Genomic DNA, 18,672 nt, shown 5'->3' on the forward strand with positions numbered 1-18,672 from the left:
AAAAAGGTTATTCATAAACTTACTAAAAATATATAATTAGGTAAAACTAACGTGTACACAGCCTCTGCTGGGAAGACTTACACACGGGCATAAATTAAGCACATGAACAGTGGTGCTTGACGGGTTTCATAATATTTGGTTAAGATTACTTACCATCTCGGCTATATATGTACATACAGACGAATCGAGAATTCTCCTTTTTTGAAGTCAGTTGAAACAACGTAATTCATCCCCGGCGTCATTCCAAAATAAAACTAGCATTTTGACATTCAAACAACATGCTATCTATCGACTAAACACGTCCTGTTATATATAATTCGGCAAACAATGCGAAGTGGATACGTACGTGTATATTGATATACTTTTGAAACCAGAAACTTGTATGAAAATAACTTCTTATGATTACTTTTCTGTGTATTTTTTTATAATTTAAGCAACACAGTACTTACTTAGTGCTTTACTTATAAATGGGTAACTTTGTTCAAATGTTTGTTACTTAATCACAGAATTATCTGATAATTACGTCCAAAGACCAACAAAGACAAGCCAACTGCACAGGATATATTATATATTATATTGCACAAGTGTGTGTGCCGGTACAAGTACAATAACTAATCCCTCACTCCTATAATCCGATAAAATAGCAATTCCAACACAACCGGAGAGTACAGGCACAGAACCAACGGCTGAGGAACTCGGGATGTGCGGCCTTATAAACTAGCCACTAGATCAACGAGTGATACTTGATATTTAAATCGATTGAAATAAATCGTGGCGTATTTTTTTATTAATTATAATCAAATAAAAACTATAATTTAATTTATACCAATCTAAATAAGTTGGTTACAACTAGTATTAATATATTATGCATTCGGGATTCACAGATTAAATTATTTTGTCATATTAAAAACTTATTAACTCAAATAGCATTCATAGCATAATTTATTAATAACTAGTTTTTGCCAGTAGTTTAATTCTACATGGAATTTGTATTACTTGCTCAAACGGAATTTCATATAACCTACATCGGTCTGCGTTTCTCGAACTATACGTGTTCATAGCGGTATCAAGCTCGTCGATCGGTAGCGGTGACAAAAGAAACGTTAAAAAAAAGTTACATTATTATAAAATAAAATAGTTTTTATTGCATATGTTCGCTATTATTTTTGATAGAGAATCTTATGAAAATATCCTTATGAATATATATTTTTAAATTAGAATTTTAAAATAAGAAACATGTCGATAATTGCGGTTTTTTTTTTTAATTTTTTTTAATTTGATTAAATTTAAATTCTGGTAACACGAGATGGTAAATGCACCACCGGCCATAAACATTGGTGCCGTAAGAAATTTTAACTATCCTTTACACCGCCATGTGTCATGAACTGTGGGAACTAAGATGTTATGTCCCTTGTGCCTGTATACGTGTATTGACCATTCCTTGTCGATCGAGATTTAAGACAAATTCTTTCCTGTAATAAAACTATTTCACCTTTCAAATCGAAACATCGCAACGCAAAATATTTACATTCAAGAATAACGGGGTTTCAAAAGTCCTCAGATTTCAAATTATAATGTATATTATTAACAATCGTGAAATAAAACAATTTTCAAGAGACAAGACGCTGTGCTTCCATTTCCAAGCTCTAATAAATGTCAAGGCGTGAATAAAATCACAAATAATACTTTACACTAAAACTGCAAGTCATCAAGTCTCGATTGAAGAAAGAAATTACACAAAAAAAGACGCTAGAAATGCCGTCAACGTTTGCCGTAATTAGCCTCATTTTTTTCTTTTATTACTGTAAACTTAAACGCGGAAAAGCAGCTTTCAAATTATATTTATTTTAGCAAGAATATATTGTTTTGTTCGTTAATTTTAATAGCCTTTAATTTAAAGGTGATAAGGTTGACATTTAAAGACGAATGAGCCAGTGTAATAAGAGATAAATGTGATATAACATCTTCTCGCTCATGGTTACTGTCTCATCAATGATGTTAGAAGTGGTTTGTACTAGCAGCACTAGTGTCTAGATGTGAAGATGACCATTTACTATCATATCACTCATATGCTCATTTACATTCTTAATATGAATATTAATTATTAAAAAAATATACATATGGGTAATAACCAGTACACACACAGAAACAATAAATAAAATACAAATAAAAAGCAAAAAGTAAATAGCGAGATAAAAATGACTAAAATTAAAACTTCTATCAATTATATAAATCAACTTTAAACAATTATCAAATTCAACCAGTACCAGCGATTAAAAATGAAATACAAAAACTTCTAATTCGCATAAAACTGTAAAGGCAATCTATGCCGTTAAAAATGTAACCATTTTTTGTGGGGATTATTATCAACCATTATTACAAAAGTCTATAATTATTTAATTATCTGTTTATGTCACGCGAAATGTGATACTAATTCGTAAGGTTATATGAATCGAACGGCAAACAAAACATATTTATTAAAAACTATTATTAGAAAACTATAACGATTATGCGATTAAAATTCCGTGCAAAGTTATGTTAATTTAATTTATATGACGGCGGATTTATATTTTCTATGCTTAGTAACTAACCTAAGCTTATGGTTAACGTTAGTAAATTAAAATTTGAAATATTAACATAATATTATTAAAACTTTAAATTATAAATAGCAAGACAGATATATCTGGCCTATTTTTTATTTGTAGTTTTGTTTATTTTATTTTAATTGTTTAATAACGTTTAAGCAATTGTTATTTTTTTTATTATATTTATCGTACATTTGTTATTAATTAAATCTTTAAATGTGTATAAAAATTATACCATCCTTACTTCCTGACTCGTCTTTTTTATCTGTTATAATCAAATATAAAGTTTATGTAACTCTTAATTTTAACCTATGTCTTTTCCCAAAGCACGAGAAAAACATGATTTAACCAATTTTTGGAACAACTAATAAATATTATTTTACTTACGACCACAACGAATAATTTATTTTTAAATTATAGTTTTATTTAAGACCACTTTTATGTAATCAAATCAAACCACTTTTGCTCACTAAGCTACGATACGGTCTCGTAGCCGCTACGCGCTAGGACGTAGCGAGTGTCTACGACCGCCGCTCAACGTATACTGGGCAATCTTCTGGGCGGGGATGCTACAGCTTATCTTAAATTACCTTCATTCATTTTTATTCTTATATTAAACAAGATTTTTTTCGTTATATTTTTCAAGTAATTAACATCTTATGATAACAGTTTAGTTGATGATCACACATATTACATGTTTTAAAAGTATAAAACAAAAATATAACACGAAAATACAAGAAACTTTTTTATTCTATTATTAATACGTGTTTCTTGTTTAAAACAACGATTAATAACTTCAACTGATTAATTGCTTTATATTAAGGGAAAATAATAAAAATGCATAAAAACAAGACTTGTATTTTGCTACAATTTTTTTCTCTATAGTGTTGATCAATGTTAAGACTAATTTAATAAATTTACAAAAAATATTTTCATTGTTGTTAAGGATATTTCTTAAAAATAGGGTAATTTAGTAAATTGGCAACCCAGTCTAGTGGGTCAGACACTAGCAACAGATATCTGTTGCGCTGTCTACACTCTTGTTGTTTAACATTTGGCAGCCGCAATTTAGTTGCCAATTCGTACTCCAATTACAGAACGCGGGAGTTAAAGAACATAACATTTTTATTTTCGATGGGAAAAATATTTACAACTGAATTTTCTATGAACTTTAAATAATTTTATAAAGATTTAACTCAAACTTAAGCCAAGTAATCACATAAAAACACATCAACTATTTACTGTGTCCTGGTGAAAGAATGAGTGAGAATATTTTTATATTTATTCTTTTGGTTAACAAAAAAAGTCGATCAATAAAAAAACATATGAACTAGTTAAAAGTATTAAAATGTAAAGTTTCATTTCACTTAATTGTTAATACTACTTGCATGTAAATTTTGTAAGTAGACAAAAACAACTTGCAGCCTTACATGAAAAATTTAGCGGGTGATTAGTACAATAGTGCTGTTTCTTCTTCTTCGAATGACAAATAATGACAGAAATTGTTTAACTGAATAGACAATACGCAATATTTATATGTAAGGCCATAAATGTCTACTGCTTACTACTACTACTACTAGCTTCTCAAAAAGGAGAAGAGAATTTAGCCCAGCAGTTGGACTACTTACATCTTTTATTAAAATAAAACATTCTTTCCTGCCATCCCAAGCATATTTTATTATCTAACTATACCAACGCACACCAATGAACTTGACATTTGACATACGCATTCTTGTTACATAAACAACATTAAAGAATGAAGCGTTTTTAAAAATTAACTCCTACGGTAAAGGGGATGAAAGTTTGCATTAAAATCCTCCATTTTTGAAAAAAAAGCTACGTAAATTGGTACTCAGCAATTCTGAACGATGACGTGAGCGAAACCACTGGTAAAGTGCTAGTACTGTATAAAGCAGTACATAATACGTTATAGTATGTATAAGTCCCTTGTCATCCCCAATTTCATTGTCTATATTTTACAAACAGATAAAGCGCCACTCAGACGTTGCTTTGTCAATCAACTTGAAAAACGGTTAAAGTATTCGCTTTTTGATGAACAAAATGTATAGCTGTCTAGCAATCAACTTAATAATAAAATTTTGTGGTCTTTAGTTATGTAAGTGAATTTTATAACATAAAAAAAGTAAATACTAAAAATGAAACTGCGATTTACTTCAGAAATTTTCCATTTTTATATTATTTATTACAAATAATATTAAATTGAATTCTTTTTAGCGTTAAAAGTTTTGTTAAATTTTCCTTTGTCTTCGTTTTACATTTTGAAATAAATGAATATCAAGACACTTAACCGCCACATTCTGTACCACGTTGCTGAATAAAACCACGAATCTCATCAAGTTCAGTGGAATTGTTTTAGATTGAAGAAAATGTTTCCACGTAATTAAACAATTTAGATTTCATGACCTTGTTGTTAGTAAATTTTACTGTTTTAAATTATCAAAAATATATATTTAATGTGATTTTCACAGCAAATCCAATAATTTCTATATGAAAGTAAATTTTTATTATTGTTGTAATAGTAGTGAATTCATAATTTTATCTCTAAACTCGTAAAGTACATATACAAGATGTATAGTTAACGTACTTATTACTGTTATAAATTTTCAGCCTTATTGGTCAAGTGTCTTAATCCTAAGGATGTAGTTCCCAAGGTACTGGACACAAATTACGAGTCGGGTCGATAAAAAGCATGTAAAGGTGTTGATCCTTCGCCTAAAATACCTCCTGTTCTGACGGATCGGATGGCCATTCCATCTATTATGGGAATAAGGGAATAGAGAATGCATCTTTATTTGCATATATACTTTTACACTATATTCTTGCAAAGGAGATCCTGCGCTTCATTTGAGAATAGACGAAGAAGAGACGAAGCGCAGCAGTGCTTTAGTGTTACTTTTTATGGACTGTTACTTGTTTATTGAGCAAATAAATATGAAATGTCAATCAAAATTGTTTTATAACCGACCGAGCACCAACTACAGATGCCAAACAATTCTGTGTTTCCATAAAACGTTAACAGAAAAGTTGAGTTCAATTGTGACATAAAATTCGTACTACCTTCGCAACCGAAGGAGTTTCAATTCAATACATAATGAGCAAATACTGAAGAAACATATGTTTAACATCAATGAGTGATTCTGTGATTAAATAATCTATGGGCGTACAGTCATAAAATGTATGTTTTCTGTGCGTCAAAATAATTTACGACGCGACCCGTAAAAGTGTCGTAAAGTCGAATTAAATACATAATAACGTATCCTTTTCAAATTTGTGTCCTTGTTGCTTTAATTACAACTTAGACTAATTGTTTTAGAGAACTCGCACATTAAAGATCATTCCTTTCGAAATTCAAATTTCGAGTTTAAATCATTAAGATTCTCATACATAATGCATTAGACATATTACCTTGATATATTGAACATAGTTTACATAAAACAAATAAAACTAAAGTTATGTGGTGATTGGGTAAAAGTTGGTTATCAGATAACATTTGTAAGAAAGATAAAATTCATCGGGGTCTGTTTTTCAAAATATTTGAATGACAGACCCCGACCGACCCCTTTGGAAAAATTATACATCTTACCTACCTATACCTTATACCTATACCATCGATTTTGAAATTGTTCTACCTGTAAGAGCAATACTTTGATTTTGAATGGTTAGTGTGCGTACATTTTATTATTTTCTCACGTCTTCTACGTTGTAATTGGAATAATTTTATTTATATTAAACATGATGTTTTAAGCTTTTGACTTATCAAGAGTCGAGACGGTCTAGTCTGAGTTTTCGTATGTTTGTTTTGTACTTATTTCGTGCTCGGTGAAGATAACATCGTAAGTAAACTACATGTTTCGGATAAAATGTATATACCTAAAAAAGGGTGATGACCTTTGCCCTACAGTGTGTTTTTAATGGATTATTCCTTTATTTATCTTATTATTAATCATGAGTCAATTGAACAGAAAATTATAATTTTATATTTATTAATTTTGCTCCTTTAACTCCGCAGTGAAAACTAAAGTTGATTGTGATTTTTCAATATGTTAAAATACATTTATAACAAAATAATCTTTTCTTTAATTATTTTGTAATCATATTATATATAAAAGTGATGTACATGAGATGTAATTAAATGTCGTGTGAGAAATCTATAGCTAAACGACTTTAGGATAGGACTTGGAGTTTATAAGGGGAGGGGGGAGTCTCTCAATACAATCGGATTGGATGATCTTGGTGGTAGGGCCCGTCTGAGTAGATACCACTTACTCATCACAATATATTCAACCGCCAAACAGCAATGATTATTAATGTTGCGTTCCGATTTTAAGGGTAGGTGAGCCAGTGTAACCAAAAGCACAAAGTATATTACGTCTTAGTTCTCAAGAGTGGTGGCGCATTGACGATGTAAGAAATGGTTAATATATCTTATATCGCTAATGTCTATGAGCGATGGTAACCATTTACCATTAGGTGGCCCATGCACACCTTCCTGTTTTATATAAAAAAAAAACATGTATTCAGATTGCTTTACCAATTGAACCCAAAAATATGAGACAGACAAGAAATATTATCTTTTATTTTACAAGTGCTACTCATCTTTATGAAGAAAGCAAAAATACACTTAGGATGGAGTGACGTATCTATAACCTAGACATCCACAAACATACATTAGAAGAGGTCACTTACTAAATCCCTAATACTCGATCCTGCACAGAAACTGTATTTAATGTGACGAAAGCCATTGTCAATCATAATAGTACTTATTACGTCATTTAATATAATCAAATAAAAAACTAAAAATATATTTTAATAACACATTAATCTACGGTAAAAATACACATGGAAAAAAAAGTACAAAAAGCACGCTTATCCCTTGAAATCTCTTCAGATTTCGTCCACCACACCCAAGAAGATAAAAAGAAGGTATTTAAATAAATAAGAGGTAGATACTAAAAATCTAAATACATGTATATTATGAATGTGTGCGTACATACTTTTCTCATAAATTAAACTTTTTGTTATAAATTATATAACCTAAAATTCAGCTTAGACTTCTATAATCAACTCCGTCGAAGAATACAAGTATTAATTGTTCTTTAAATTACTCTCCCACGGTTCAGTAAAACAAAAATATTAAATATTTTTTGTTTTATTAAAAATTATATAATAATATTACGGTATAAATTAATCAAAGAGATACACGTTCAACTCCGACAAAATTGTCATTTTAATTTAAATTAACGAATAAAAAGATCTTATCTTTTGAATATGCTAATTTAATTGGACGATACAGTATGTAGATAGAAAATTAATTTGTAGAACAATGGCTACAATACTTCAAATATAATTTAATTAGATGAAGCGTTCAGTTTAATTAACATATCAAAAGAATAAGACCGTTTTATTACCAACGTTATTTAATAAAATAAACAAATAACAATGGGTGTTATTTCATTAATTAATTTCAATTTATGAATATTTTAACAGAACCTAACTAAGCTACGTCTTTATTCATAAATCGAAAAATATATTTTATAATAAAAAAAAAACATATTTTTATAACAAAGACATCTGTATATTTCATTAATGAACCTGACATGTCTCACAAAAAACTAAAGACCATTAATTTGAATGATCTACAAATAAATGAAGGTTTTGTAAAAATGAATAATTTTACAATACATACATAAATCATGGTACTACTACATTAAAGAAACATGACCACCCGCTGCTTCGAAACTGAGAGCTTTTCAGGACGCTACCGTCTATAAACATGATGACAACGTCAGTTATAATATACAGACCTTACATAATTTTTGTATTAAGTATTTTAACATTTCCTTTTTACATTGAAAATATTATTTTACAGTAAGTAACATTTTGTAACAACCAGTGATCGGGATTGAATTTACATAAATATTTATTTGGTTATACAGTGACGGCCTGTAAACGTCCCTCTGCTAGGTTAAAGTCTCCTCTCTGAGGAGACTTTAACCTAGCAGAGGGAGATATTTCAGTGCAGGTTGGAGAAATAAATAATTCTTTATAAAATCTTAAAGAAACCTGAATGAATTTCGGCCACGGCTGCCAAACTCAATGACACAAGTACTAAGTACACAAGTGATATTATAGTGCAAAAATATACGCAAACACATGTGCACACTCTTTTCACAATATGATGTTCTACTACGAATTTTCCAATGCACGCCAATATCTGCCAACATCGTTGCCTTCAATGTCACTGAGAATTTCTTAAGAAAAGTTCTAACAACAGAAAAACTCAATAACTTAAATTGACCAGACCCAGCATTTGAATTTGAGAATTAGGTTAACCACAATTCCAATTATTATCTTACAGACGATATACACATATTAACAACGATTATATATATAATAATATTAATACAAAGGTGTCTCAGCATTACCTTATTATTAAAAAACTTCTACTTCTAATATATTTCCCGTCTCTCTAAAACCACCAAAGGCCAAGTTTTTATTTACATATTTCTGTGAACCCAAAAATTTAATTACGAAACAAAGATAAAAAAACGTAATTACACAAAATAACTGGAGAATTTTCATTATCTCGTTTCGATATAAGCCTCAAGTTTTTTCACTGGCATTAGTGCTAATAACATAGAAAATAAATTACTGCAGTGACAAACGCTTTGGCATGTTATAGAAAAACAACCCTTAATGAAAAACGATAAGGAATGTTTTGCTCTAAACTAAATTTCGAAGTCTATAATTATTACCATAATCTCATCAAATTTACAATCCAAGATGGGTTGTCAATTAATCTTAACGTAAACAATTTATGAAAACGATTCTTTGTGCAAATACTACTTTTGTTATGATAAATTTGACCATTACACTATAAGCGAAATAAATAAGGAACAGAGTTAAAATAATTGACATGGATCTTTGTTGGTCTTGATATAAAACATTTTGCCATTTGTCTTCACAGCATACGGTATGACGCTCTGTTATGCCGTCACCCTCTGCGCCGCCTTCTCACTCACTTGTGTCTGCGTGGCGCGCATTCATATAAATAATTCGATTTTATATATTGTTATAATCTCAATGTTTTTAGTTTCTTAGTTTTCGTTATATATAAAAATTATAAATTCTTCTAATAACAATGCATTTGGATGTTGCATAATTTTATTTAGAATATTTTTATTTTTATATTGAATTACTTTAATATTACTTCTTTTTAACTCCCCTTATTACTTAAAACGTGGGGTTTAAACGGAGATCCGAAGTATTTGAATCCAGGCAGAAGAACCAGTGAGTTTTTATGCGCTCAATTTATGTTTATTCAGCGATAACCCAAGAGCTGGCGTTTACTTAGCTCAAGACTAAGTCTCGCGGTTGTAGGCGAAAAATGGCAACGTCCTGGGTACGTTGGGTTTTAACTGGTGGTAGGACTCTTTGAATGCTCTACCCACTACCCACTCATTAGACATTCTACTGCAAAACAGCAGTATTTGCTATTGTTGTATTCCGGTTTGAAGAATGCACTCACCCAGTGCTAGTACAACACAAGTTACAAGCACAAGGAACATAACATCTTAGTTCCCAAGGTTGGTGGCGCATTAGCAATGTAAAAATTTTATTTGCTAAAGTAACAATAAATCGAGAATTTATAAATAATTTTAAAAATATCTTTTTTTCACTTAAATCAATATATTCTGCTAGACGTCATTCATCATAAAAAAATAATTAAACAACGTTGAGGGACACGGCGAAAACCTATGGTACAATATTTTTTTTAAATTGCTCATTCAATGATTTTTTTGTCGAATAATATTATTATTGTATAATTACTTTAAAAATACAAGCAAAATTTACAAACAATGTAATAAAGGAAATGAACAACGACTTAAAAAAATGACTCATTTCCCATCTGAATATTGTTAACCAATTGCAAACTTATCTATATTGTGTTTTATTTATTACTTATCAATTTCGATTTAGGTAATAGACTTCGAGCAATAAACTAGACGGGCACAATAAACGCATTCTATCATACGTTTCGTTTTTATTGGCTTTCTAGCATTTAAGGGATGTTCACACTGAAAGATTGAAGTCTTATACTAGTATAAAAAAACGGAGATGTCACAGTGCTTAGAACAAGATAAAGAGAAATTTAACTTAACTTTACTTTGTGAACGGGTTTTATGCAGGCTAGTCTGAGTTTGTACCACCTACTCAACACATATTCTACCGCCAAACAACAAGACTTATTATTGTTGTATTTAAATTTGAAAGGTGAGTTAGCCAGCGTAACTAGAGACACAAGAGACATACCATCTTAGTTCCCAAGGTTGGTGATGCATTGGCGATGTAAGAATGGTTTAAATTTCTTACGGCTTCAATGTCATCAATGGCGTCAAAGTGGCCCATTTGTCCGTCCACCTACATATTATTAAAAAAACTGAAGATTGATGGTTCAGGCAAGCTCCACTTAACATTCGTAGGTTTAATTTGTACTTATAATTCATCTCGAGCACAGCATTAAAGGAAAACATGCCAGGAAACCTGCATGTAGTGGATGAAAATCTATCCCATGTGTATCCATCAACCCGCATCGCAGCAGCGTAGTGGACATACTCCAAAACTTCTCAAATAAAAACGAGAGGAGGCTTTTTCCGTACTAACTAATCTTCAATAAATAAATAACAGAAACTTTATAATCTTATAAGACGTTATTACTTATACAGTATAATATAAGAACACTGTTTACTGTCTTTCGGTTACGGAAAGGTTAATTATTATTCAGTTGGTGGCTTCAGGCGGCAGATGGCTGAAACTTTCAGCACCACATTGTTTCTTAGCTGTTATTATTTTTAAAAATAAATAAAAAGTTAATAAAAACTATTTGATACTAACTTTTACGATGGTTATTTATTGTATAGTGACTGTATTAACAGTTTCATAATCATAAGCAATTACTATCATCGTCACATACCCACATACACACGCAGAAACAACATTAATTATAGTTTAAATTAGGCTGACGCCTAAATCAAGCGTTAACTCCGCCTGAACTGTGCTAATACATAAATACATCATAAATCCTATCACTTCATTGTTTAAGCGTCGAATCACTATCTTACAAAATGAGTTTTAATTTATTAATAATTTATTTATATTATATTATTTATTGCACACCAAGGCAACTAAAATATTAACTTTGATTTAACGCACATTGCATGAAGTGAAACAAGCGTCCTTTTCGCTAAGCAGAGATCTGTTCCAGGAAAATTTTGGCCAGAGGAGTGATTATAAAATATATAAGGGATGACTGCCTCGTTGGTCTAGTGGCTAGATATAAGGTTGCAGATCCCAAGCATCAGGGTTCAAACCCGATGCTTCATGGTCATGATCAGATGGGGCCGATAAAAAGTTATCGGTTTTTTTTTATAGAATAGGAAAGCGGACGAACATATGAGCCACCTGATGGTAAGTGGTCACCAACGCCCATAGACATTGGCATTGTAAGAAATGTTAACCATCGCTTACATTACCAATACGCCACCAACCTTGGGAACTAAGATGTTATGCCGCTTGTGCCTGTAATTACACTGGCTCACTCACCCTTCAAACCGGAACATAACCAATACCAATACCAAGTACTGCTGTTTTGCGGTAGAATATCTGATGAGTGGGTGGTACCTACCCAGACGAGTTTGCACAAAGCTCTACCACCAGTGGGTCCTGGGCTTGAACTCTTTCCGATCATGTCGGTTTACTAGAGTAAGGGAAAAGAGAGTGTACCTATGCACCTTGCGCACTTATGCACTATAATATCCTGCGCAGTTGGCTAATCTATCTCATAATTTGCCGCCATGGCCGAAATCGGTCAGGGGGACATCATAATGATGGCAAGTAAATAGCAAGTTTTCCCTAATAAATTACCGTAACAGCCTGTGAATGTCCCACTGCTGGGCTAAAGGCCTCCTCTCCTATTTTTGAGGAGAAAGTTTGGAGCTTATTCCACCACGCTGCTCCAATGCGGGTTGGTGGAATACACATGTGGTAGAATTTCAGTGAAATTTGACACATGCAGGTTTCCTCACGATGTTTTCCTTCACAGTAAAGCACGAGATGAATTATAATCACAAATTAAGCACATGAAAATTCAGTGATGATTGCCCGGGTTTGAACCCACGATTATCGGTTAAGAGTCACGCGTTCTGGGCCATCTCGATCCCTAATAAATAAGCAATAGTAATTAAACTTAGCGACAAATGGTTCGTCCTAAATGTTGTTGATAAAAATAACTTTATGTATGTATACCGCTTAAACGTATCATTGCCGGTGCGTTGAGTTTTATCGACGTCAATCAGCTCGACGTGATCGATTCAAATCAGCGGATTCCATTTACGACAAATAAAAGCAAATCCTTATCACTTTTGTACAAGAAACCTCGTTAAACGTGTTTTTACTAGAAATAAAATTCTGAAACGACTTGAATTAGTACTTTTTCCTGTAATTTGTATGAGTTTTTATTACCCATGACATTTTATATCTATGTCGCTTAAAGTATTCATAGTAAAAATAAAAAAGAGTTCCACAGCTGGGCAAATTGCTGGGCAAAGGAGAATGTTAAGTGCTTATTTCGACACGCTGCTCTTACTATGGTTTTAGTACATATGTCAGAATTTCATCCAAAACACGAAAAATTTCTAACGATGTTCTTGTTCGCCGCCCAGGATGAGCTTAATTTTAAACACAAATTAATAACATGGAAAGTCAGAAGTACTTGACAGATGTAAACCCGCGTTCTTCAGTACATTCCTTCATTCTATCCATTGAGTCACCTCGGTTTCATTGACGTTTTATTAATATTGCATTACGGTTTTACTTATAAAAATAGTTTAGCGTCATTTAGTTAAACACTGATTTTGCTCTTTCTGTCGTTATTGATTTGACATTCGAAAGAAGAAGAAGGCGCAGCATTGTTTAACTAACCACTTTCTTAATCGTTTTATAAGGTTGTTTTATTCCTACCCCGTAGAGTAGTGTAGTATTATAATAACTAAACGTTTACCTTTGGGATTTGGGACATAATACAGGCTGTAAAAATTACTTATAATATATTACTAAGTAATTTCTATTTTTTTTTCTTTTAAAATATTTCAGTACATTTACTTTTTTTATTACATTGAATAATTATGTTATATATATAACATAATTATTTATATATATATAACTCGTCATTAGGCGTTAAATCACTGTTTCTGTCTTGAAAGAAAAATTATAAGGGGTTGCCATATTGAGGTTGTATTTTTATTCATGCTAATATATTCCTATCCAGTGCCGCTCGAAATATATATTTATAATATATGGCTTTACGAGTAGAATAACAATGCGTTCCTTTCGAGTTGTGAACTGCGAGAAGGAAAGAAATTAAATTCTTCAGCCATTGTTAATATACATTGATAAGTGTTCAGTAATAATATTTTAACAAATGTATTTTTAGGATCTTTGACTGATTGTCTTTATATATATTTTTTATTTGATAATCGGGTTTTGCTTAAGTTTATCTGAGTAGGAAATACCCTTACATCTCTTATTCTACCACCAAACGGAAACGGAAGTAATTTGTATTGCTGTGTTCTGGTTTAAAGTCTGAGCAAGATAGCTTAAATCACTGGCGCAATAGACATGGTGCTTTATATTTCTTACAATGCCAATATATGAACTCTGGTGACCACGTATCTTCATGTAGCCCATTTTTGTGGCAAGAAAAAATAATACCTACTCTTAATATTTAAAAAAAATTACAAATAGTTGTATTCAATAGAGTTGTTGCGTTGAAGTACACTAACAAAGTGTGAAAAACATTATTTATTGTGCAAGCCCGTCTTGTTGGGTACCACCCACTCAACAAATATTCTACAGACAAAAAACAGCAACATTTAGTATTGTTGTGTTCCGATCCGATCTGTAGGTTGAGTGAACCAACTACAGGCACAAGAGTCAAAATATCTTAATCCCCAAAGTTGGTGGCACATCGGCAATGTAAGAAATGATTAATATTTCTTACGGCGCCAATATCTATGGGCGGCGGTAATAACCACTTACCAACAGCATGTTCCATTTGCACGTACACTTTCTTCTTTTATATAAAAAATAAGCCATAATATAAATATATTTGTCTGATAATAATAAATAATTGGTACCTACTCATTTTCGTCGACATAATGTCCGAGTTTGAATAACATAGTTCATCGGTGGCAAATTTGTGATTACGTCCTTAAGATTTAAAGAAAACCGATTTACTTTATTTTTTAAAAATAAATATACCCAAGCACAATGTTCGTTTTGTGTCCGAATATCCGTCCTGTAAAAATAGCCTCGACCCCATGAAGCGACTTTATTGCATGGGAAACGATCCGCACTTCGAATTTATAACAGACGTGACTGACGCAATCATAAAAGTTCCAAAGGCGGTATTATTTAGTTGTAGATGATATGAATTCAGGTCGTGTGTCTTACAAGGCGCAATATATTGAAGCGGAGCCTTGATATATCGCAGGCGGGCCTTGATTACCAACCGCGGCCTCGCTCCTTCATAAATATGTCGTCAAGGGAAATGTCGATTCTAAATGAAGTTCAAATTATCAATGTAATGTTGGAGTTTTATTACGCTTGGAACGCGTGATAGGGTAACTATGGAAATGTTTGCGAATGATTAACAATCGGCTACCATGCTATTATGTGTTTAGGTATAACCCTTTCTTGCACCGGCTTCTACCAATTCTACTACTATGTAATAATACTGTTAATTTGATCACCTGTCTTACTATTTCAGTGGTTAGTTGAAAGGATTACTAAAAAATTGCCGTTTTTCTACTCCAAATGTTAAAAGTAAGTATAATTAGAAAAGGAAAAGTCACAATAACAAAAAAAAAGGTATGTACCAATATTGTTTAAAGAATTTGACCCATATATACAAAGTAAAGCAGAGTGGCTCAATGGATAGAATACGAGGATCTTAAACGAAGGTCGTAGGCTCCACGTGAGTTTTCATGTGCTTAAATAATTGATGTTTTGTCACAAAATGTATCCAGTAACCCGCACGGAGAAAAAAAAATTAAACATTTTGATTAAATAAACTCGTGGTCCTTGGACAAAGCATTTCTCTCTATAACCAAATTTCTTCAAGTCCGGTTCACACCCTAATATTTATTTTCTTCTTATTCCTTTAAAATTTATTTTAATGCAATCCCGATGTTCTCACAAGATTTTTTCTTAATCTGTTAACGTTATATTTAAAGGTCGCACGACGCTCCGGGGTGTTGGCGCCAACGACACCACACGACTTCTACTTAATGTACGACGAGGGACTTTACATACGTAAAAAACAACGTTATATAAACATGAAATTATTATATATTTTACTAATAATAAAATTAGTTATGCTTTCGTGCTTTTTCTAATTTCCGAATAATCTACTTATTCAATAAAACTTTCATCGCATAATATCTTGTAATTTAAACATGGACTTTAATATATTTAATATTTTACAATATAAAGCTAATTGCTTTAATTTACTCGGAGAGAAAATCGTTAATTTAAATAAATGAACTCCCTTAATGTGATATTATAAATGTACAAAAGTATTTGTTCTTTTTCTTAAAAAAGTTAAATTGCGTGTAAAAGGGGAAAACTGACATATTATCTTTATACAAATGATGATTTAAGTTTTTAAATTAGAATCAATACCTTGTTTCAGGAATACTGAAAGGTGTTTGATAACGAATAAAAATGCAGCGTGGAAACCACGCAGAAAGCAGAGAAAAATATAACCACTTGCAGTCTTAAAAACACACACCTGTTCCCAAGAAAAATAAGGGCAAACGAATGTGTAAGTCTTTCATATAATATGAACTTTTCTAATTTATGCAATATAATGCATGCATTGATATTCACAAAATGTACGGTAGAAAAGTATCTTCAACTATAAATCAATATTCAATAACTTTAAAAAGTTCTTCCTCTTCTGCTTTACCAATGCTACCTTTCACAATAATTGTGTAAGCAAGTAAGCAGAAAGCAAAACAATAGACCTGGGGCGCCATTTTAAGTGTCGTTCCTGTATGCGCGTGTTAAATATAATTAATTAAACCTTCCTTATTTTATAAGTAATTTTAAACAGTTTTGTTGAATTAAATTCTTACATAAATATGTAAGTACCTATCCCTGGCGGCATCAGTAGGGCGAGAACGTTATGTTGTTGGTATTACACAGTCTGTGTGTAATATTTATTATTGTTATGATATCACTAGATGGATGCGAAACGCCCTAACGCCCCGGTATCACGATTCGTCGCGTGTAGAAACGCATGTCTAACAAAAGTCGTATTTTTTGCGGCGCCGTATGTATGTTACATACGACAGTGAAAATAGCCATTGCTTCATATTTTCACGAAATTATTTACACGAAATAATTAAAATTATTACTTTTTATTATTCCGCAGTAGTGTACAATACCAAAGCAAATTGATAAAAAAATAGAATCTTTGAAAAAAGTCCAACGCGACAATGTACTGAGAGCAGCTAACTGCGCATATTATAGTGCACAAGTTAGTGCGTAAACACAGATGTACACTCTCTATTCCCTCGCTACCATTGTCAGATAAGACAACTACTATGTTGACCGACAGCCTTTGGGTCCGTTCACACAGACCGGCTCGGAGAGGAGAGCAGATTTTTATCACGTTGGAAACAGTGTTTTGAGTGATTGTAGTAAAGTTTATTTTTGCATTTGCACCTTTTTTGTCATTAAAAATGCCTGAACGCGCTTCGTGTGAAGTAATAAAAGGAGCCGACCGGCTCCGCTTGCATGCTCTTTCTCGCTCGCACCCGCTTTCAGATCTCTTCCAGCCGGTCGATGTGAAATAGTTGGCGGCTCCGCTCCGGCCAATTCCAAGCGTATACGACCCGGTCTGTGTGAAAAGAAAAAAGCAGGCCGATGCTCTCCGAGCCGGTCTGTGTGAACGGACCCTTTATGTAATGACAAAACAACAAAAGGTGACTTGTCGGTCTCTAAATTTCCAATGCCAGCAGGCAGTCTTTGATATATTTGCGTGCGTACTATTCGTGTTATATCCTCGCAGTACGCGGATCACCACTCACCGCCATCAGCTCAGGCGGTTTAGTTATGAAGCGGTGGACGCCACTTCAACCCTCGATTCCTGATAGTAGGTCTGTGTTGCATTTCACTAACTGCCTACAAGATTCGAAGTATTAGGTGCTTGAACCAACCCCGAGCTCATATTGTTCCCCAATACCAATAATTGATATTGATCCGCGTTCGCATAACAGAAGACGCTGACACCGTAACCCCTTACGGTAGTACGCAAAGCTCAGGAAAACTAGACCCAAAAACCTCGGTAAAAGTATTATATAAAAGGGTAATTTGTAAAACATTAAATGCAGGACCATATTAATAGCAACATTAGTATTAACTTTAATTCTAGGACTTTTTAGGGTCCGTTCACACAGACCGGCTCGGAGAGGAGAGCAGATTTTTATCACGTTGGAAACAGTGTTTTGAGTGATTGTAGTAAAGTTTATTTTTGCATTTGCACCTTTTTTGTCATTAAAAATGCCTGAACGCGCTTCGTGTGAAGTAATAAAAGGAGCCGACCGGCTCCGCTTGCGTGCTCTTTCTCGCTCGCACCCGCTTTCAGATCTCTTCCAGCCGGTCGATGTGAAATAGTTGGCGGCTCCGCTCCGGCCAATTCCAAGCGTATACGACCCGGTCTGTGTGAAAAGAAAAAAGCAGGCCGATGCTCTCCGAGCCGGTCTGTGTGAACGGACCCTTAAAAACCTAATAGTTTAAAACAGAGCATTTTTAAATTAAAACCTTAGGCTGTTTCCACCAGAGAGAGATGTGCGAAAATGAGCACCCAGGTATGTATCTGGTGGAAACGCGAACTTGAGAGTTGACTATAAAATATATATATATAGATAAAATTAACTTAGATATCGACCTCAGATTTACTTTAGCTTCTAAAGTTGTTAATTATTGAAATAAAAGACAAGAC

The 18,672-nt window shown here is 32.6% G+C and overlaps 1 long non-coding RNA gene across 1 annotated transcript in view; it reads left to right on the forward strand.

The window, feature by feature from the left end:
- The window catches only part of LOC126774438 (uncharacterized), a 35,503-nt gene extending 19,021 nt beyond the window's left edge, over positions 1-16,482 (forward strand). The window contains exons 4-5 of the long non-coding RNA XR_007669809.1: positions 15,899-15,954; positions 16,357-16,482. This is a non-coding gene — a long non-coding RNA (uncharacterized LOC126774438). The remainder of the gene's footprint in view (positions 1-15,898; positions 15,955-16,356) is intronic.
- The last annotated feature ends 2,190 nt before the right edge of the window (positions 16,483-18,672 follow it).

This window comes from Nymphalis io, chromosome 16 (assembly GCF_905147045.1).
Source record: "Nymphalis io chromosome 16, ilAglIoxx1.1, whole genome shotgun sequence".
Classification (NCBI taxonomy): domain Eukaryota; kingdom Metazoa; phylum Arthropoda; class Insecta; order Lepidoptera; family Nymphalidae; genus Nymphalis; species Nymphalis io.